A 21,663-nucleotide genomic window follows, 5' to 3' on the forward strand; every position below is an offset into this window, starting at 1 on the left:
TGTTAGCCACAGTTGAGTCACCTTTTTTGTTTTATTTTTGTGCCAAACTGGGGTGAAGAACTTCTGTAGTTCATCCATGCGGTCTTTGAATGTTTGCCATTGCCTATCCACCGTCAACCCTTTGAGTGCCATTCCCCAATCAATCCTACCCAACTCGCTCCTCAGACCATCGTAGTTTCCTTTATTTAAATTTAGGACCCTAGTCTCTGAGTCAACAACTTCATTCTCCATCTTAATGAAGAATTCTATCATATTATGATCACTCCGACCCAAGGGGCCTTGTACAACAAGATTGCTAATTAATCCTTTCTCGTTACATAATACCCAGTCTAAGATGGCCTGATCTCTGGTTGGTTCCTCGACATATTGGTCCAGGAAACCATAATTCCTCCTCCACAGTAGTGGACATGAGAGGGGGGGAGGGAGTCCCTTTAAATGTGGAGGAGGTGGGTGTCCCTTTAAATGTGGAGGGGGTGGGTGTCCCTTTAAATGTGGAGGGGGTGGGTGTCCCTTCAAATGTGGAGGGGGTGGGTGTCCCTTTAAATGTGGAGGGGGAGGGTGTCCCTTTAAATGTGGAGGGGGTGGGTGTCCCTTTAAATGTGGAGGGAGAGGGTGTCCCTTTAAATGTGGAGGGGGTGGGTGTCCCTTTAAATGTGGAGAGGCAGGGCTGCGCATGCTCATTCGGCCCCTCACCACAACACCAGGCTGCCAGTGCGCCTGCGCGGGGCCTCCGGGGAGCAGACGGAAGGCCGGGCCCGGGGAAGAGGCGGTATCAGCGGCCGGGGTAAAGTAAAGTGTTGGGGAATCGATTTAAATCGAGGTGAGGGGGGAGCGGAGAGCGAGATTATAAATTAAAGGACGAGAAAAACCAAACCTGAGAGTCGGGCGGGCGGGACCTCCGCGGGCGCCGAACGGAGCGGATTGAGCCGCGCGGGGGGGCGGAGTGAGCCGGAGCAATGTGATTCTGACTGACGGGAGCGCTGACCAATCGGAAGAGGGCTGAGCTGGGAGGACTGAACTGGGCGGCCTGGTCCTCCAACGAATGGCGGCGCGGCAAGGGGGCGGGGCCTCTCCAGCTCAGGTGCGCTGGGCCCGATTGTGACGCGCTGTCCCCAGGTGAGAGCAGCTCAGTCAGCACAGAGCTGGGGCTGGAATCTGGGAGAGGGGCCGCAGGCAGCACAGAGCTGGGGCTGGAATCTGGGAGAGGGGCCGCAGGCAGCACAGAGCTGGGGCTGGAATCTGGGAGAGGGGCCGCAGGCAGCACAGAGCTGGGGCTGGAATCTGGGAGAGGGGCCGCAGGCAGCGGGCCTGGCAAAGGGGCACAAGCTTCACAGTGCTGCATTGTCGGAGGGGCAGCACTGAGGGAGCGCCGCACTGTCAGAGGGCTGTCTTTCGGAAGACACGTTCAGGTGGACATAAAAGATCCCATTATTTTGAAGAAGGGCAGGAGAGTCATTCCCGGTGTCCTGGCCATTATTTATCATGTAAATTGGCTGCAGTGTTTCCCACATTACAACAGCGACTACACTTCAGAAAGTACTTCATTGGCTGTAAAACCGTTGGTCGTGAAAGGCGCTGTATAAAGGCCAGTCTTTCTTTATTTTCTCTCCTGTATTTACATTAATTACTTATATAAACCTCTTTTACCGTCTCCTGCAAGGGGAGGAATTACAGATGGGCAGCTTAACGCAAACTTCACACGAAGATCTGACAGAGTCACTCGATTCATCAGGACCTGAATATCATCGACATATGGAAGCGGAAAGCAGCAATCAGAGTGCGGGCAAACTGCACACGTGTCTTGTGTGTGGATGTGGATTCAACCGAAGGTGCAGCCTGGGGAGGCACAAGTGTAATCAAAGCGAGGAGAGTCCGTGCAAATGTCGGGAATGCGGGAAGGGATTCAGTTGCCTTTCCAAGCTGGAGACTCATCAACGCAGTCACTCTGTGAAATGGCCGTTCACCTGCTCCGTGTGCGGGAAGGGATTCACTGCACAATCCGCTCTGCTGAGACACCGGCGAGTTCACACCGGGGAGAGGCCGTTCACCTGCTCAGTGTGCGGGAAGGGATTCACTACACAATCCATTCTGCTGAGACACCGGCGAGTTCACACCGGGGAGAGGCCGTTCACCTGCTCAGTGTGCGGGAAGGGATTCACTACACAATCCATTCTGCTGAGACACTGGCGAGTTCACACCGGGGAGAAGCCGTTTGCCTGCTCTCACTGTGAGAAGAGGTTTAACCAGTCTTGCCAGCTGTTGATACACAAGCGTGTTCACACCAGGGAGAGGCCGTTCACCTGTCCGTGTGTGGGAAGAGATTCACTCTCTCCTCCACCCTGCTGATACACCAGCTGGTTCACACTGACGAGAGGCCGTTCTCCTGCTCCAAGTGCGGGAAAGGATACACTCATCCCTCCTCTCTGCGGCTGCACCAGCGAGTTCACACTGACGAGAGGGCGTTCACCTGCTCCGAGTGCGGGAAAGGATTCACTCGTCTCACCTCTCTGCGGGAACACCAGCTGGTTCACACTGACGAGAGGCCATTCTCCTGCTCCGAGTGCGGGAAAGGATTCACTCGTCTCACCTCTCTACTGCTGCACCAGCGAGTCCACACTGACGAGAGGGCGTTCACCTGCTCCGAGTGCGGGAAAGGATTCACTCGTCTCACCTCTCTGCGAGAACACCAGCTGGTTCACACTGACGAGAGGCCGTTTAAATGTTCCGACTGCGACAAGAGTTTCAAATGCTCCAAGGGCCTGAAGAAGCATCGACGAATCCACACCAGGGAGAGGCCATTCAGCTGCTCTCGCTGCGGGAAGAGGTTTGGTCAGTCATCGCACCTGGTGAGACACCAGCGACTGCACACCGGGGAGAGGCTGTTCACCTGCTCAGTGTGTGAAAAGGAATTCACCAGTTCAACTCGCCTGCTGAGACACCAGCGAGTTCACACCTGAGCACACTGTTCCCATTCTGCTGTTAATCACATGAAGGACTGTTCTGTGTTAATAATGGCAATTACGGGGTTGGTGGGGTGGGGGGCAGTTTGAAGATGCTGATAACCCCAGTAACTAGGCTGGAGTTTAAGAGGGCTCAGCCTCGGCTCAGTGGGCGACACTCTCACCTCTAGAACATAAGAAACACAAGAACATAAGAAATAGGAGCAGGGGTAGGCCAATCGGCCCCTCGAGCCTGCTCCGCCATTCAATAAGATCATGGCTGATCTGATTCTAACCTCAAATCTTCTATCACTCTCCATCCACCCGAACCCATGTGATCTCCCGGGAGAGGCGAAAAACCAGATAAAAGACCCAATGGCCAATTTGGGAGAAAAAAATCTGGGAAATTCCTCTCCGACCCATCTAGGCGATCGAAATTCTTCCAGGAGATCACTCTGTCCCTATATTTTCTACAGTACTTACCTTCTGTAAAGGCGATCTCCACCCCAGCCAGGAACAGGAATAAAACCATCTCCTGAAATCTAACACAGAATTAGAACACAGTAGGAGCAGAACCAGGCTACACGGCCCCTGGGCCCACTCCACTACCCACAGGGCCATGACCATTCCGAACCTAGACTCATGTCCAATTTCCTGCCCGCTCCCCGTAACCCTTAATTCCCTTTACTTCTAGGAAACTATCTATTTCTGTTTTAAATTTATTTAATGATGTAGCTTCCACAGTTTTCTGGGGCAGCAAATTCCACAAACCTACCACCCTCTGAGTGAAGAAGTTTCTCCTCATCTCAGTTTTGAAACAGCAGCCCCTTATTCTAAGATTATGCCCCCTACTTCTAGTTTCACCCATCATTGGGAACATCCTCACCGCATCCACCCGATCAAGCCCCTTCACAATCTTATATGTTTCAATAAGATCGCCTCTCATTCTTCTGAACTCCAATGAGTAGAGTCCCAATCTACTCAACCTATCCTCATATGACCACCCCCTCATCCCCAGGATTAACCGAGTGAACCTTCTTTGTACTGACTCGAGAGCAAGTATGTCTTTTCTTAAGTATGGACACCAAAACTCTATGCAGTATTCCAGGTGCGGTCTCACCAATACCTTGTACAACTGCAGCAATATCTCCCTGTTTTTATATTCCATCCCCCTAGCAATAAAAGCCAACATTCCATTGGCCTTCTTGATCACTTGCTGCACCTGCATACTAACTTTTTGAGTTTCGTGCACCAGGACCCACAGATCCCTTTGTACTACAGTACTTTCCAGTTTCTTGCCATTAAGATAATAACTTGCTCTATGATTTTTCCTGCCAAAGTGCATAACCTCACACTTTCCAGTATTGTATTCCATCTGCCAAATCTCTGCCCACTTACTTAGCCTGTCTATGTCCCTTTGCAGGTTTTTTATGTCCTCCTCACTCACTACTTTCCGTCCCATCTTTGTATCATCTGCAAACTTTGATATGTTGCACTCGGTCCCCTCCTCCAAATCGTTAATATAGATTGTAAAGAGTTGGGGACCCAGCACTGACCCCCCACGGAACACCACTAGTTACTGGTTGCCAATCTGAGAACGAACCATTTATCCCAACTCTCTGCTTTCTTTTAGAGAGCCAATCCTCCACCCACGCCAGAATATTACCCCCAATCCCGTGATTTTTTATCTTGAGCAATAATCTTTTGTGTGGCACCTTGTCAAATGCCTTTGGGAAGTCTAAATACACTACGTCCACTGGTTCCCCTTTATCCACACTGTATGTTACTTCCTCAAAGAACTCCAGCAAATTTGTCAAACATGACTTCCCCTTCATGAAACCATGCTGAGTTTGTCCTATTAAATTATGTTTATCCAAATGTCCTGTTACTGTCTCCTTAATAATGGACTCTAACATTTTACCAACCACAGATGTTAGGCTAACAGGTCTATAGTTTCCAGCCTTCTGCCTACTACCCTTTTTAAATAAGGGTGTTACATTAGCAGTTTTCCAGTCTGCCGGGACCTTTGCTCAGTCCAGGGAGTTTTGGAAAATTATTACCAATGCATCCACAATCCCTACCGCCACTTCCCTCAAGACCCTAGGATGTAAGCCATCAGGTCCAGGGGATTTATCCGCCTTGAGTCCCATTATTTTACCAAGTACCACTTCCTTAGTGATTTTGATCGTGTTTAGCTCCTCCCCCCCTAGAGCCCCCTGTTTGTCCAGTGTTGGGATATTCTTAGTGTCCTCTACTGTAAAGACTGATACAAAATAATTGTTCAGTGTTTTTGCCATCTCCATGTTTCCCACCATTAATTTCCCGGTCTCATCCTCTAAGGGACCAACATTTACTTTAGCCACCCTTTTTCTTTTTATATAACTATAGAAACTTTTGCTGTCTGTTTTTATATTTTTTGCTAATTTACTTTCATAATCTATCTTCCCTTTCTTAACCAATCTTTTAGTTATTTTTTGCTGTCTTTTAAAGACTTCCCAATCTTCCATCCTCCCACTAGATTTGGCTACCTTATATGCCCTTGTTTTTAGTCGGATACTATCCTTAATTACTTTACTTAGCCACGGATGGCTATCTTTTCTTTTACACCCTTTTTTCCTCAGTGGAATATATATTTTTTGGAAGTTGTAAAATAACTCCTTAAATGTACACCACTGATCATGTATCGTCTTACCCTTTAATCTATTTTCCCAGTCCACTTTAATCAATTCATCTCTCATACCTTCATAGTCTCCTTTATTCAAGCTCAGCACGCTTGTTTGAGATCCAAGCTTCTCACCCTCTAATTGAATATGGAATTCAACCATGTTATGGTCACTCATTCCAAGGGGATCCTTTACTAGGACATTTTTAATTAATCCTGTCTCATTACACAGGACCAAATCTAAGGTTGCTTGCCCCCTGGTCGGTTCAGTTACATACTGCTCAAGAAACCCATCCCTAATACACTCAATGAACTCATCCTCAAGGCTGCTCTGCTCAATTTGATTTGTCCAGTTAATATGATCATTAAAATCCCCCATAATTATAGCTGTTCCCTTATTACAAGCCTCAACTATTTCCTGATTAATACTCCATCCAACAGAGTTGCAATTGTTCGGAGGCCTATAGACTGCACCCACTAGTGTTTTTTTCCCCTTATTATTCCTTATCTCCACCCAAACTGTTTCACTATCCTGCTCCTTTGACCCAATATTATTTCTCTGTATTATAGTGATTCCTTCCTTTATTAACATAGCCACCCCAACTCCTCTCCCTTCCTGCCTGTCCTTCCTGATTGTTAAATAACCTGGTATGTTTAATTCCCAGTCATGGTCACCCTGCAGCCATGTTTCTGTAATGGCCACAAGATCATACCCATATGTCGTTATTTGTGCCGTTAACTCATTCATTTTGTTACGAATGCTACGTGCATTCAGATGAAGAACTTTCAAATATGTTTTGTAACACTTAGTTCCTGTTTTTTCCATTTTTAGTACTTTACTTTTTACTCCATACCTTCTGTCCCTTCCTGACATGTCTGTTTTTTAATTCCCCCACTGCTACCTAAGTCTATGACCTTCTCTGTTCTCATTTCTATTATTTGCTCTCTAGAAACCTCCCCCCCACTTATTAGTTTAAAGCCCTCTCTACAGCCCTAGTTATATGATTCGCCAGGACTCTAGTCCCAGCACTGGCCAAGTGGAGTCCGTCCCAATGGAACAGCTCCCTCTTGTCCCAGTATTGGTGCCAGTGTCCCAAGAAGCAAAACCCATTTCTCCCACACCAGTCTTTGAGCCACGCATTTAACTCTTTAATTTTATTTATCCTAGCCAAATTCGCTCGTGGCTCAGGTAATAACCCAGAGATTATTACCCTTGAGGTTCTGTTTTTTAATTTGACCCCTAGCTGCTCATACTCCTTTAACAGAACCGTCTTCCTTGTCCTATCTACATCGTTTGTACCAACATGGACCATGACAACTGGATCCTCCCCCTCCCACTCCAAGTTTCTTTCCAGCCCAGAAGAGATGTCCTTAACCCTGGCACCGGGCAGGCAACACAGCCTTCGGGACTCCCGCTCTTGATTGCAGAGAACCCTATCTATCCCCCTAATGATGCTATCCCCTACCACTACAACATTTCTTTTTACTCCCTCCACTTGAATGGCCCCCTGTACCACGGTGCTGTGGCCAGGTTGCTCATCCTCCCTGCAGTCCCCGCTCCCGCCCTTACAGGGAGTAAGAGTCAGAAGGTCGTCGGTTTGAGTCCCACTCTGGAGACTTGAGCACGTAATCTAGGCTGACACTCCAGGGCAGTACTGAGGGAGAGCTGCTCTATCAGCGGTGACATCTTTCGGCTATGACGTTAAACCAAGACCCCCTCTGCCATCTCGGGGGGGCGTAAAAGATCCCGTGGCCGTCATTTTGAAAAACGGAAGCGAGAAATGATCTCGACTCGGAAGATCAGGAAGTAGAATAAGGAGCTAAGGAATAACAAGGGGTAGAAAACACTGGTAGTAGTATATAGGCCCCCTAACCGTAGCTAAACCGTTGGACAGAATATTAATCAAGAAATAGCAGGAGCTTGCAACAAAAATAATGAAATAATCTTGGGGGACTTTAATCTTCATATAGAATGGACAAATCAAATTGGCAAAGGTAGTCTGGAGGATGAGTTCATGGGATGCATTTGGGACAGTTTCCTAAAACAATATGTCATGGAACCAACCAGGGAACAGGCTATTTTAGATCATGTGTTGTGTAATGAGACAGGGTTAATTAGCAATCTCATAGTAAAGGATCCTCTGGGGCAGAGTGATCATAATATAATAGAATTTTATGTTAATTTTGAGAGACACTTGCCTCAGTCCAAAACTAGAGTCTTAAACTTAAATAAAGCCTATTGCATAGGTATGAGTGGCGAGTTAGCTAAGGTAGATTGGAAAAATAGATTAAAAGATATGGCAGTAGATAAGCAGTGGCTAGCATTTAAAGAAATATTTCATAATTCTCAACAAAAATACATTCCATTGAGAAACAAAAACTCCACAGGAAAAGTGATCCAACCGTGGCTAACTAAAGAAGTTAAGGATAACATTAGATTGAAAGAAGAAGCTTATAATGTTGCAAAGAATAATAGTAAGCCTGAGGATTGGGAGAGTTTCAGAAACCAGTAAAGGTTGACCAAAAATTGATAAAAAGGGAAAAGATAGAATGAGAGAAAACTAGTAAGAAATATAAAAGCAGATTGTAAGAGTTTCTACAAGTATGTAAAAAGGAAAAGAGTAGCAAAAGTAAACGTTGGTCCCTTTCCTACATTGCAACAGTGACTCCACTTCAAAAAAAGTACTTAATTGGCTGTAAAGTGCTTTGAGAAGTCCGGTGGTCGTGAAAGGCACTATATAAATGCAGGGAAGCAGCTAGCCTCTGTATGATTGAGAGCTGACCATGTGGGGAATTGGTCACAAGAACCTATCTCCTCCTCATCATTGTCCTCCCTCTAGCCCCCCATTCACACCAGCTGCTACCTTATCTCACTGTACTTTGAGTTGTATGTCACGATGCTGATGAAAAGGAATAAAGCTGCCCATGTAAGTCCTGTATGTAATAGTAAGACCAACAGGCTGGAGCGTGTAGTCAGGATCTGTCTTATCTCAGGGTTGAGAAGATATCAATAAACAGCTAAAACCTGTTTTTTTGTGTTGTCATCTCAATCCCTCACTATGTTACTGCTTTGTACCACAGTGCAGCCCCTGTACTTTCCAACATACGTACACATGTACAGAGCTGCGAGAACACTGAATGTGGTGTGTAATGAATGGCTGAACAGGCGGCTGAAGGTAAGATGGGCAGAGTAGTGTACGGTATGTGTCAAACCTGGGGACTGGGTGGTTGGACCGTGTGTCATCTACTGCCCCCGGATATTCCTCATTTGACTTGTGCTGGTCAGATTCATTTTTGTAATTGAGAAAACCTGCCAAACATTGTTTTTAACATTGCAGACCCTTCAGTACAAGGCAGGCGTGCGTATACTGGCTCTGCATATTCCGGAACATGAACCCATCTATCGTAGAGGTAAAACAGCTTATCTTCCGCTGTGAATTCAAATATTTTACTGGAATGATTAATCAGATATTTGAAGCTGTTGGTTCACAGGTAATAGATTCTGCTTGGACTGTGTTGTAATAGGTTTAGCCTATGTTTCTATAGGGACAGGGTACTGAGTTTGGATGATCAGCCATGATCTCATTGAATGGCGGAGCAGGCTCGAGGGGCCAAATGGCCTACTCCTCCTCCTATCTTCTATGTTTCTATGTTAGAGGCTGAGGCAGCAGAAATTATTATGGGGAATAAGAAAATAGCAGAAACATTAAAAAAATGTCTTCACAGTAGAAGACACAAAAAGCACAGCAACAATGGTGGGGAACCAAGGGTGTAATGAGGGTGAGGAACTTAACGTCATTAATATAAGTAGAGAAAAGGTACTCGGAAAACTAATGGGACTAAAAGCCGACAAATCCCCTGGACCTGGCGGCCTACATCCTAGGGTTGTAAAAGAGGTGGCTGAAGAGAGAGTGGATGCATTGGTTTTGATCTTCCAAAATTCCCTAGATTGTAAGAACATAAGAACATAAGAAATAGGAGCAGGAGTAGGCCAATCGGCCCCTCGAGCCTGCTCCGCCATTCAATAAGATCATGGCTGATCTGATCCTAACCGCCAATCTACTATCATAGAACCATCTCCTGAATCTAACAGAATTAGACACACGAAATAGGAGCAGGATCAGGCTACACGGCCTCTGGGCCCGCTCTGCTACCCACAGGGCCATGACCGATCCGAACCTAGACTCATGTCCAAATTCCTGCCCGCTCCCCGTAACCCTTAATTCCCTTTACTTCTAGGAAACTGTCTATTTCTGTTTTAAATTTATGTAATGATGTAGCTTCTACAGCTTTTTGGGGCAGCATATTCCATGTACCTCCCACCCTCTGAGTGAAGTAGTTCCTCCTCAACTCAGTTTTGAAAGAGCAGCCCCTTATTCTAAGACTATGCCCCCTAGTTCTAGTTTCACCCATCATCGGGAACATCCTCCCGGCATCCACCCGATCCAACCCCTTCACAATCCTATATGTTTCAATAAGATCGCCTCTCATTCTTCTGAACTCCAATGAGTAGAGTCCCAATCTACTCAACCTCTCCTCATATGTCCATCCCCTCATCCCCGGGATTAACCGAGTGAACCTTCTCTGTACTGACTCGAGAGCAAGTATGTCCTTTCTTAAGTATGGACACCAAAACTGTATGCAGTATTCCAGGTGCGGTCTCACCAATACCTTGTACAAGTGAAGCAATACCTCCCTATGTTTATATTCTATCCCCCTAGCAATGAAAGCCAACATTCCATTGGCCTTCTTAATCACTTGCTGCACCTGCATACTAACCTTTTGAGTTTCATGCACCAGGACCCCCAGATCCCTTTGTACTTCAGTACTTTCCAGTTTCTTGCCATTAAGATAATAACTTGCTCTACGATTTTTCCTGCCAAAGTGCATAACCTCACACTTTCCAGTATTGTATTCCATCTGCCAAATCTCTGCCCACTTACTGTCTATGTCCCCTTGCAGGTTTTTTATGTCCTCCTCACTCAGTACTTTCCCTCGCATCTTAGTATCATCTGCAAACTTTGATATGTTACACTCGGTCCCCTCCTCCAAATCGTTAATATAGATTGTAAAGAGTTGGGGACCCAGCACTGACCCCTGCGGAACACCACTAGTTACTGATTGCCAGTCTGAGAATGAACCATTTATCCCAACTCTCTGCCTTCTGTTAGATAGCCAATCCTCTATCCATGCCAGAATATTACCCCCAATCCCATGATTTTTTATCTTAAGCAATAATCTTTTGTGTGGCACCTTGTCAAATGCCTTTTGGAAGTCTAAATACACTACGTCCACTGGTTCCCCTTTATCCACCCTATATGTTACTTCCTCAAAGAACTCCAGCAAATTTGTCAAACATGACTTCCCGTTCATAAAACCATGCTGACTTTGTCCTATTAAATTATGGTTATCCAAATGTCCTGTTACTGTCTCCTTAATAATGGACTCCAAAATTTTACCTACCACAGATGTTAGGCTAACCGGTCTATAGTTTCCAGCCTTCTGTCTACTGCCCTTTTTAAATAAGGGTGTTACATTAGCAGTTTTCCAGTCTGCCAGGACCTTTGCTGAGTCCAGGGAGTTTTGGAAAATTATTACCAATTCATCCACAATCCCTACCGCCACTTCCCTCAAGACCCTAGGATGTAAGCCATCAGGTCCAGGTGATTTATCCACCTTGAGTCCCATTATTTTACAGAGTACCACTTCCTTAGTGATTTTGATCGTGTTTAGCTCCTCCCCCCCTATAGCGGTAGAATGGTCCCAGCGGATTGGAAGGTCGCAAATGTAACACCGCTATTCAAGAAAGGAGGGAGAGGAAAAACAGGGAACGACAGGCCAGTTAGCGTGACATCAGTGTAGGATAGGGTGCACCTGTAGGATTTAGTAAACATTATTAAGATTCGATAACCATTCTAATATAAATATAATATGTGAAATTGTATGTTAAGAGCCTAAAAGCCTGTATAAAATGGAGAATGGCTGAGAGCAAAGCAGGATGGGATTATGCCAACCTGACTAAAAAGCTCTGTTTAAAATTACTGAAGTAATGGAATGTTGTGTTAACTTTACGGAGACGAGGAATTCAGCAATATTATGCTTAAAGAGATAAAACTAGAGAGATAGATAAGAGTTGGAGACGTCCTTCATTGGTCCAGCTATCGGATGGACCGACTGTTTTGTCAACATTCTGGGGAGTGTTGTGTGAAAAGTGAACATCTGAGATAAGGGTACTTTGTTATGCATGGAGAAAAAGTCAGAAGGATCAAACAAGGTCATAAGATGGGTAAAGAGGGGAACAAGACTTTTTACCAGATGTTAGAGGGTTAATTACTGCCATGTCGGCAAAACGAGAGGGAAATGGGTATAAAGATACAGGTTTTGAACATCGAAAGCACGCACCGTGTAACCAGAGATTGATAGGAGCTTCGGTCAACAGAACACAGCAAGATACATCAGGAGACTTGCGCCGCGGACACTCGGAAGGAATGCCGGGGTTTGAACGAACAGACTGTGACTATCTTCTTGTTAAGTACTACTTCTTTGTACCGGATGTTTAATGCTTAATAAACCTGTTTTACTGATACACACTATACCTGGACCCAGAGTGGTTTGTGTAGTCATGGACACATTATTATAAGAGCTTTTGAAAGCTACATCAGTCATCGGGAAAATGCTGCAATCCATTGTTAAGGAAGTTGTGTATGTACCTTTAAGAGAGAACTGACTTTTTATACTGTAGTACCGGCAGTGACCACACCTGTATATAAAGCCATAGCAGGCTTCTGTACTTTCAGTTTAAGCTTACCCTCTGTTCAGTAAATACCTGTTATTATTGTTCTCCTGCAGTCGTGTATTATTGATATGCGGACACTACACTGGCGACGAGCAGGTTCGAACTCACCTGCAGTACTGCATCACCTCACGGGGATCTTTCCCTGAAAAGAAGCTTCTTGGAGGTCGAAGTCAGAGCAACGGGCGTCGACCGCGGGCAACCGCCCAGGGATCCATCGGAGTTCGGAGAATTACAGGGGAGGCTGTGGAGAGCTGGGCTTGGCTCCCCAGTCAAGGTGATCCAGCAAATCGTGCTGGTAGCAGGTAGTGTGCTGACCCTTCCGGACTGCGGCGGGCTCGAGCTCGATCGAGCGGCTCTGCAAAGGGGCTGTGCAGCGTCGTCGGGAGGAAAAGAGAGAGAGGGTGGCGCCCACAAGAACCGGGCAGTGTAAAGAAAATAAAACGAGGGGAAGGAAAAGTGAGACGCGCCGAAGCCGCGGGTCGCCGCCATTACCCTGTAGAATGCTAGGAGTAGCGTGGCAGCAAGGGGAAGAAGGAAAAGCGCGGGAGGCACCATTTTATTCCATTGGGGAAGAAGAAAAAGCGCGGGAGGTGCCATTTTAAACCACCCAAGATGCCAAAGAGTGGCAGTATCACTGCTTTCGACAACGAGGTAGAAGACTGGACCACGTATGTGGAAAGAATTGAAGTGTACTGCAAGGCAAATGAGGTGGCCGATGGAAAGAAGGCGTCGGTATTATTAAATTTGATGGGCGCGAGAACGTACGGCCTATTACGGAATTTAATTACCCCAGCTAAACCAATGGAGAAAAGTTTTGAAGAGATTGTTAATATCTTACAAAAACACCTAAACCCTACACCACTGCTGATAGCAGAAAGATTCAAGTTCCATAAAAGAAACCAGCACAAAGATGAGAGCAATGCTGACTATCTTATGGAACTACGCAAGTTATCGAAGCACTGCCAGTTCGGAGCAGGACTGGCAGACACCTTAAGGGATAAGTTTGTCTGCGGGCTCCAGAGTGAAGGAACCCAGAAATGACTACTTTCGGAAAAGGACCTGACGCTAGAACAGGCTTTCAGCGTGGCAGTATCCTACGAAGCAGCAGCACGGGGAGCTGCGGAAATACAACAGAAACAACAAGAATACAGCGCTAACGAAATGGTGTATGGAGCAGAAAAGTGCTATCGCTGCGGCAGAACAACCCATGATCAGAAGGACTGCTGGTTTAAGGACAAAGTATGCAGGCAATGTGGGAAAATGGGACACATAGCAAGAGTCTGCAGGTCGGGAAAGAAAACCAACACTAAAAGAACTACTAAGGAAAAGTACAAGAAAGTAAAAAAAATGACAGACAGTAGTTCAGAAGGTCAGGAGAGTGATAATGACTCCGGGAGCAGGAGACTAAGTTGTCTAAAGTTACACAACGTGATCGCAAAGGAGGATCACCGAACCATTTGGGTCACCCTCATGATAGCAGGGTCCCAAGTAAAGATGGAATTGGACAGAGGATCAGCCCTAACTGTCATGAATCAACGAGACTATGAGCGGCTATTCTCACACATACCCTTGAAGGACACATCCATTGTATTGAAGACATACACGGGGCAAAAAGTCTACCCCAGAGGAAAAATAAGGGTGCCAGTTAAATACAACGGCAAGGAAACACAGAAACTATATATATATACTACAAGATGGAGGACCACCATTATTGGGACGTGAATGGATCCGAAAAATACAATTGGATTGGCATTCCATTCAGGCGCTAACTGTGACTGACAAAAAGGATGATGACGTCACACCTGGACGACTGTCAAAAATTCTAACTGACGCGAAAGAGGTGTTCCAACAAGGACTTGGGACTCTAAAAGGAGTAATGGCAACGATAAAAATCGAAGATAACGCAAACCCAAAATTTTTTAAGGCCAGACTGGTACCGTACGCGATCCGCCCAACCGTTGAAGCAGAGCTGGAGAGTCTGGAGCGTTCGGGTGTGCTGTCCAAGGTGGACTGGAGCGAGTGGGCCACACCCATCATTCCTGTAATGAAGAAATCATTAAGCAGCACGCCTGGGGAGCCGAAGAAGGTTCGCATCTGTGGGGACTTCAAGGTAACTGTGAACCCAGTCCTGCACACAGTACAATATCCACTTCCACGGAAAGAAGATATTTTCGCCTCACTATCTGGAGGGAAATGCTTTACGAAGATTGATCTGGCCCAAGCGTATCTACAAATGGAGGTGGAAGAAGCATCTAGGAAATACCTCACGATAAACACTCACAAAGGTCTTTACCAGTACAACCGACTGGTATTTGGGCTAGCAACAGCCCCGGCTATTTGGCAGAGGGCGATGGAACAAGTCCTGCAAGGGATCCCGGGGACCCAGTGTTATTTGGACGACATCCTGGTTACGGGCGAAAATGACAGTGAACACCTTGCCAACCTGGAGCAGGTGCTCACTAGATTGCAGGAATATGGGCTACGAGCCAACCGTCCCAAATGTGAGTTCTTCAGGAGACAAATCTTGTATTGTGGCCACATGATTGATGAGGAAGGGTTGCATAAGTCGCCGGACAAGATTGAGGCTGTAGTCAAGGCTCCAGCACCAGAAAATGTGTCGCAACTGAGGTCGTTCCTTGGGTTGGTGAACTACTACCATAAGTTCTTGCCGAATTTATCTACAATTCTGCACCCACTGAACGCCCTCCTTCAAACTGGTGTAACATGGAAATGGAGTGATGAGTGTAAGCGTGCCTTTCAGGAATGTAAATGCCAAATCACTTCAAAAGAAGTATTGGCCCACTACAACCCAACACTACCAATTCGGTTGCCATGTGATGCGTCACCTTACGGCATTGGAGCGGTGCTGTCACACAAATTCCGTGATGGTTCAGAGAGGCCAATAGCCTTTGCATCGCGCTCGCTAACCTCAGCCGAGCGTAACTACGCCCAGATTGGCAGGGAGGCCCTCAGCCTGGTGTGGGGGGTGAAGAAGTTCAATCACTATCTGCACGGGCAGAAATTCACCCTACTGACTGATCATCAACCCCTGGTCTCAATTTTTAACCCAAAGAAGGGCGTTCCGGTGATGACGGCGCAACGGCTGCAAAGATGGTCACTTTTTCTAGGGGCACATCAGTATGACATAGAGTACAGAGGTACGAAACAACATGGAAACGCTGATGGGCTGTCGCGCCTACCATTGCCTACGGCGGAAGAAGCACCTGCAGTGGACCCGGTGGAGATATTCCATGCGACCATAGTCGAATGTTTGCCTGTTACAAATGCAAGTATTGAGAAGGAAACCCAAAATGACCCGACACTCTCTCGGGTCTATGATTTGATGGAGAAGGGATGGCCAGCATATGGCGACTCACTGTTGCCAGCATTCTCACCAAGGAGGGAACAGCTGTCAGTGTGCCGGGGAACCTTGATGTGTGGATCCCGAGTGGTAATTCCACCCAAGTTGAGAGATAGAGTACTCAATGAGCTTCATGAGGGTCATCTGGGAGGGGTAAAAATGAAGAGCCTAGCCAGGGCGTTTGTGTGGTGGCCGGGAATCGATAAAAAAATTGAGGATATGACCAAGAGATGCACAGGATGCCAGAAGGTCCAAAACGCTCCACCACAGGCCCCGCTACATCCATGGGAGTGGCCCTCATCTCCATGGCAACAGGTACACATTGATTTCATTGGTCCATTTATGGACTCAATGTTTCTAATCGCTGTGGACGCCCATTCGAAATGGCCAGAGGTCATTAAAATGTCCACCACCACGGAGAAAACTATTGCAGTCCTAAGGACCATCTTCACCAGGAATGGGTTGCCAGAACAGATCTGTTCCGACAATGGCCCACAGTTTGTGTCTGAGGATTTCCGGAGGTTCCTGAAGAATAATGGGGTGAAACATTACACATCTGCCCCATATCATCCAGCCACAAATGGATTGGCTGAGAGGTTTGTTCAGACCTTTAAAAAGGCCATAAAAAGCAATGTATAATGACGACATACCACTGCAACACAAGGTGGATAACTTCCTGTTTGCTTACCGGAATGCGACACATGCAGTAACCAACCAAACTCCAGCCGTACTGTTTTTCAACCGGAGACTAAGATGTCGCTTGGATTTGCTCAAACCAAACATAAGACGAGATGTTGAGGATAAGCAGTTCCAGCACATAAATGAGAAGCCAACCAGGAGCTTCAAGATAGGGCAACCAGTCTTGGCCCGCGACTACCGAACAGAAAAATGGCAGCCAGGAACGATATGCACACAGCAGGGACCACTATTGTACACAGTGGACGTTGGAGAGAGCATCGTGAGACGCCATGCTGACCAGATTCTAGAGTCACAGGAACAAGCCAAACCCATACCACGAGCATGTGCACCTGGTAATGAACCTGAAGTACAGTTTGCGTCTACCTCAGAAGCAGTGGTATTGGAAGCTGACGAACCAACCAATGACAATGAGCCAGAATCGACTCCGCCGCAAGAACAGGATACTTGAGAAAGGTGCTATCCAGTCAGGATCAGGAAGCCTCCTCAAAGACTGAACTTATAAATGATTATTTCAGTTGATGTATATAGTACAGAGAAAATTGTAATTGTAATTAGTTATTATTTAGTTGTTAAATGAATGTTATGTACTGTTTATCTAAAAGGGGAGGAATTGTTGTGTATGTACCTTTAAGAGAACTGATTTTATACTGCAGTACCGGCAGTGACCACACCTGTATATAAAACCATAGCAGGCTTCTGTACTTCAGTCTTAAGTTACCCTCTGTTCAGTAAATACCTGTTATTATTGTTCTCCTGCAGTCCATGTATTATTGATACTTGGACACTACAGTGGGACTAGCTGAAGTGCTCTTGCAGAGAGCCGGCACGGGCTCGATGGGCCAAATGGCCTCCTTCTGTGCTGTAATTCTATGATTCAATGAGTTCTTTGACGAAGTAACAGGGAGGGTTGATGAGGATAATGCGGTTGCTATCTTGGATATGGATTTTCAAAAGGTGTTTGACAAAGTACCACATAATAGACTTGTTCGTAAAATTAAAGCCCATGGGATTAAAGGGACAGTGGCAGCGTAGATACAAAATTGTCTGAGGGACAGAAAACAGAGAGTGGTGGTGAACGGTTGTTTTTCACACTGGAGGGAAGTTTACAGTGGTGTCCTCCCGGGGTTTGGTATTAGGACCAATGTTTCCCTTAATTTTTATTTTTGGGTGCACGGTCCCTTTAATGGGCTGTGCAGCCCATTCAAAATTTCACGTGCGAAATCGTTCAGCCGGTGAATGGCCTGTGCAGGGCCTCCAGGCATAGTGGGAGTGTTGGTTTGGACCACTGCTCTTTTTGAGATATATTCATGACCTGGACTTGGGTATACAGGGCATCATTACAAAGTCTGCAAATGAGATGAAACTCAGAAATGTAGTAAACAATGAGGAGGATAGTAACAGACCTCAGTGGGACACAGACAGGCTGGTAAAATGGGCAGACACATGGCAGATGAAATTTAATGCAGAGAATTCTGAAGTGAACATTTTGGTAGGAAGGATGAGGAAAGGCAATATAAACTAAATGGTACTATTTTAGAGGGGTGCAGGGATTTGGGGGTGTATGTACACAAATCTTTGAAAGTGGCCAAACAAGTTGAGAAGGCTGTTAAAAGACATACGGATTCCTTGGCTTTATTAATAGAGGCATAGAGTACAAAAGCAAGGAAGTTATGTTAAACCTTTATAAGACACTGGTTAGGCCTCAGCTGGAGTATTGTGTCCAATTCTGGGCATCACACTTTAGGGAGGATGTGAAGGCTTTGAAGAGGATGCAGAAAACATTTACTAGAATGGTACCAGGGATGAGGGACTTCAGTTATCTGGAGAGACTTGAGAAGCTGGAGTTGTTCTCCTTAGAGCAGAGAAGGTTAAGAGGAGATTAACAAGCATAATGTATCCAAATTTGCTGACAATACAAAGCTAGGTGGGATCGTAAGTTGTGAAGAGGACAGGAGATATAGACAGGTTAAGTGATTGGGCAAGAAGTTGGCAGGCAGAGTATTTTTTTTGTTTATGGGATGTGGGCATCGCTGGCATGGCCAGCATTTATTACCCATCCCTAATTGCCCTTGAGAAGGTGGTGGTGAGGCTTGCTGGGCCATTTCAGAGAGTGGTTAAGAGTCAACCACATTGCTGTGGGTCTGGAGTCACATGAAGGTCAGACCGGGTAAGGACGGCAGATTTCCTTCCCTAAAGGACATTAGTGAACCAGATGGGTTTTTACAACAATCCGGTAGTTTCATGGTCACCATTACTGGAATATCTTTTTATTCCAGATTTATTTAATTAGCTGAATTTAAATTCCCCAGCTGCCATGGTGGGATGTGAACTCATGTCTCTGGATCATTAGTCCAATAATGTACCACTATGCTATCGTACCGTATAATGCAAGGAAGTGTGAAATTATCCACTTTGGTAGGAAGAATGGAAAAGTGGAATATTTTTTACAAGGTTAAAGGCTAGTAACTGTTGGGATTCGGAGAGATTTCGGTATGTTATGTTAGCCTTTCTGGCAAGGAGGTTGTAGTATAAGAGTAAGGAAGTCTTGCTGCAATTATATAGGGCTTTGATGAAACCACACCTGAAGTACTGTGTACAGTTTTGATCTCCTTAGCTGAGGAAAGATATAATTTCCTTAGAGGGAGTGCCGCGAAGGTTCACCAGACTGATTCCTGGGATGGGGGATTGTCCTATGAGGAGAGATTGAGTAGACTATGCCTATATTCCCTAGAGTTTAGAAGGATGAGAAGTGATCTCATTGAAACATACAAAATTCTTACAGGGCTTGACAGGGTAGATCTAGGGAGGATGTTTCCCCTGGCTGGAGAGTCTAGAACCAGGGGTCATAGTCTCAGAATAAGGAATCGGCCATTTAGGACTGAGATGAGGAGAAATTTCTTCACTCAGAGGATGGTGAATCTTTGGAATTCTCTACCCCAGGGGGCTGTGGAGGCTCAGTCATTAAGTATATTCAAGACAGAGAACGATAGATTTTTGAATATTAATGGAATCAAGGGATATGGGGAGAGTGCAGGAAAGTGGAGATGAGGTCGAAGATCAGCCATGAATGGCGGAGCAGGCTCGAAGGGTCAAATGGCCTAGTCCTGCTCCTAATTCTTATGTACTTATGATCGTGGGGAGTGTGGGTGGGATATTGGGGCATGTGGGTGGAATCATGGAGAGTATGGGTGGGGAATGAGGAGTGGGATTGTGGGAAGTGGGGTGTGCTTTGTGGGTGGGGTATGTGGGTGGGATCATGGGGAGTGTGGGTGGGGTGGGGATGGAGGGATGGGGAGTGGGGGTGGGAAGATGGGGAGGGAGGATGGGGGGATGGGGAGTGTGGGTGGGGAGTGGGAGTGTGGGTGGGAAGTGGAGATGGGGCGTGGGGTTGGGGAGTGGGGGTGGGGTGTGTGGTTGGGGAGTGGGGGTGGGGAGTGTGGTTGGGGAGGGGATGGGGAGTGTGGATGGGGAGTGTGGGCGGGGAGTGTGGGTGGGGAGTGGGAATGGGGATGGGGAGTGTGGGTGGGGAGTGGGGGGTGGGGAGGGGGAGTGGGGGGTGGGGAGTGTGGGTGGGGAGTGGGAGTGTGGGTGGGAAGTGGAGATGGGGCGTGGGGTTGGGGAGTGGGGGCGGGGTGTGGGGTTGGGGAGTGGGGGTGGGGAGTGTGGTTGGGGAGGGGATGGGGAGTGTGGGTGGGGAGTGTGGGTGGGGAGTGTGGGTGGGGAGTGGGAATGGGGAGTGTGGGTGGGGAGTGGGGGGTGGGGAGGGGGAGTGGGGGGTGGGGAGTGTGGATGGGGAGGGGATGGGGAGTGGGAATGGGGATGGGGAGTGTGGGTGGGGAGTAGCGGGTGGGGGGTGGGGAGTAGGAGTGGGGAGGGGGAGTGGGGGGTGGGGAGTAGGGGTGGGGAGTGTGGGTGGGGAGTGGGGAGGGGGGTTGAGCTATTTTGCTCACTGAATCAGCACCAATCGTTTGGATTCCTTTCAGTATCAGAATCTGAAGAATAAAAAAGATGCTGTGATGCGGCGAGTGATCAATATTGCGAATACGGTGGACTTGGTGAGTATGGAGACTATGTTCACACTGATGGCAGGTTAACCTTCCTCTTCCACGCCTCTGTTAATGACTCCTCCTGCTAACAGCCGGGTCAAAATGAAATTGCCATTAAATGCGGTATTGTGGTCACTCTCAGTGCTTGAAACCTTTGGCCTCAGACATGCCGACTCACTGGCTCTCAGCACCCCCGAAAATCACTGAGGCCTTCACCCTAAGTCTGAAATATCTCGGTGGTCTGAGCCCTCTATATGTGAGTGATCTTCTACAGCTGTATTGCCCACACTCTGAAACTGGATAACTCTCTCATTGCAGAAAACCTCAGGTATTGCCATGCTGTGCTTTGCCACTCTCACCCAAAACCACTCTGTACCTCTCGCACCCTTCAAAAGCAGCTAAACACCATTTTCTTTGTTTGCTGTGCCTCCTTTTCTTATTTGCCTCCCTCTCCCGGTGTCCTCTCTCTCAATCTCCCTGTCCTGTTGTCTGCTCTCTCTTTCCTAAGAGTATTTCCTAAATAGTGAAAGATTGGGGAATGCAGATGCTCAAAGGGACCTGGGTGTCCTTGTACATGAGTCACTGAAACATGGCCACAGTAAATAATAATTCTAATAGGTCTAAGAGCGTTAAAAAAACAAGCCTGAAGGCTTTGTGTCTTAATGCGAGGAGCATTCGTAATAAGCTGGATGAATTAGCTGCGCAAATAGAGGTAAACGAATATGATTTGATTGGGATTACGGAAACATGGCTCCAGGGTGGCCAAGGCTGGGAACTCAACATCCAGGGGTATTCAATATTCAGGAAAGATAGGCATAAAGGAAAGGGAGGTGTGGTAGCATTGCAGGTTAAAGAAGGGATTAACACAATTGTAAGGAAGGATATTAGCTCTGATGATGTGGAATCTGTATGGGTAGAACTGAGAAATACCAAGGGGCAGAAAACAGTGGGAGTGGTATATAGACCTCCAAACAGTAATGCGGAGGTTGGGGATGGCATTAAAAGGGAAATTGGAGAAGTGTGCAATAAGGGCACAGCAGTCATTATGGGTGACTTTAGATTGGGTTAACCAAATTAGTAACAATACTGTGGAGGAGGAATTCCAGGAGTGTTTACAGGATGGTTTCCTGGACCAATATGTCGAGGAACCAACCAGAGAT

General features: G+C 46.7%; 1 protein-coding gene and 1 long non-coding RNA gene across 2 annotated transcripts in view; both read left to right on the plus strand.

Moving 5' to 3' along the window:
• Positions 1 to 21,663, plus strand: part of LOC147082191 (uncharacterized) — a 344,589-nt gene that overhangs the window by 41,091 nt on the left and 281,835 nt on the right. The window lies entirely within an intron of this gene.
• LOC147082193 (uncharacterized) lies at positions 6,682 to 12,441 on the plus strand. The gene is made up of 2 exons (XR_015076246.1): positions 6,682 to 9,012; positions 12,041 to 12,441. It is a non-coding gene; the product is annotated as an uncharacterized LOC147082193 (long non-coding RNA).

Source organism: Somniosus microcephalus, unplaced genomic scaffold (assembly GCF_052327205.1).
Source record: "Somniosus microcephalus isolate GS21.2 unplaced genomic scaffold, FLI_Smic_1.0 scaffold148, whole genome shotgun sequence".
NCBI lineage: Eukaryota > Metazoa > Chordata > Chondrichthyes > Squaliformes > Somniosidae > Somniosus > Somniosus microcephalus.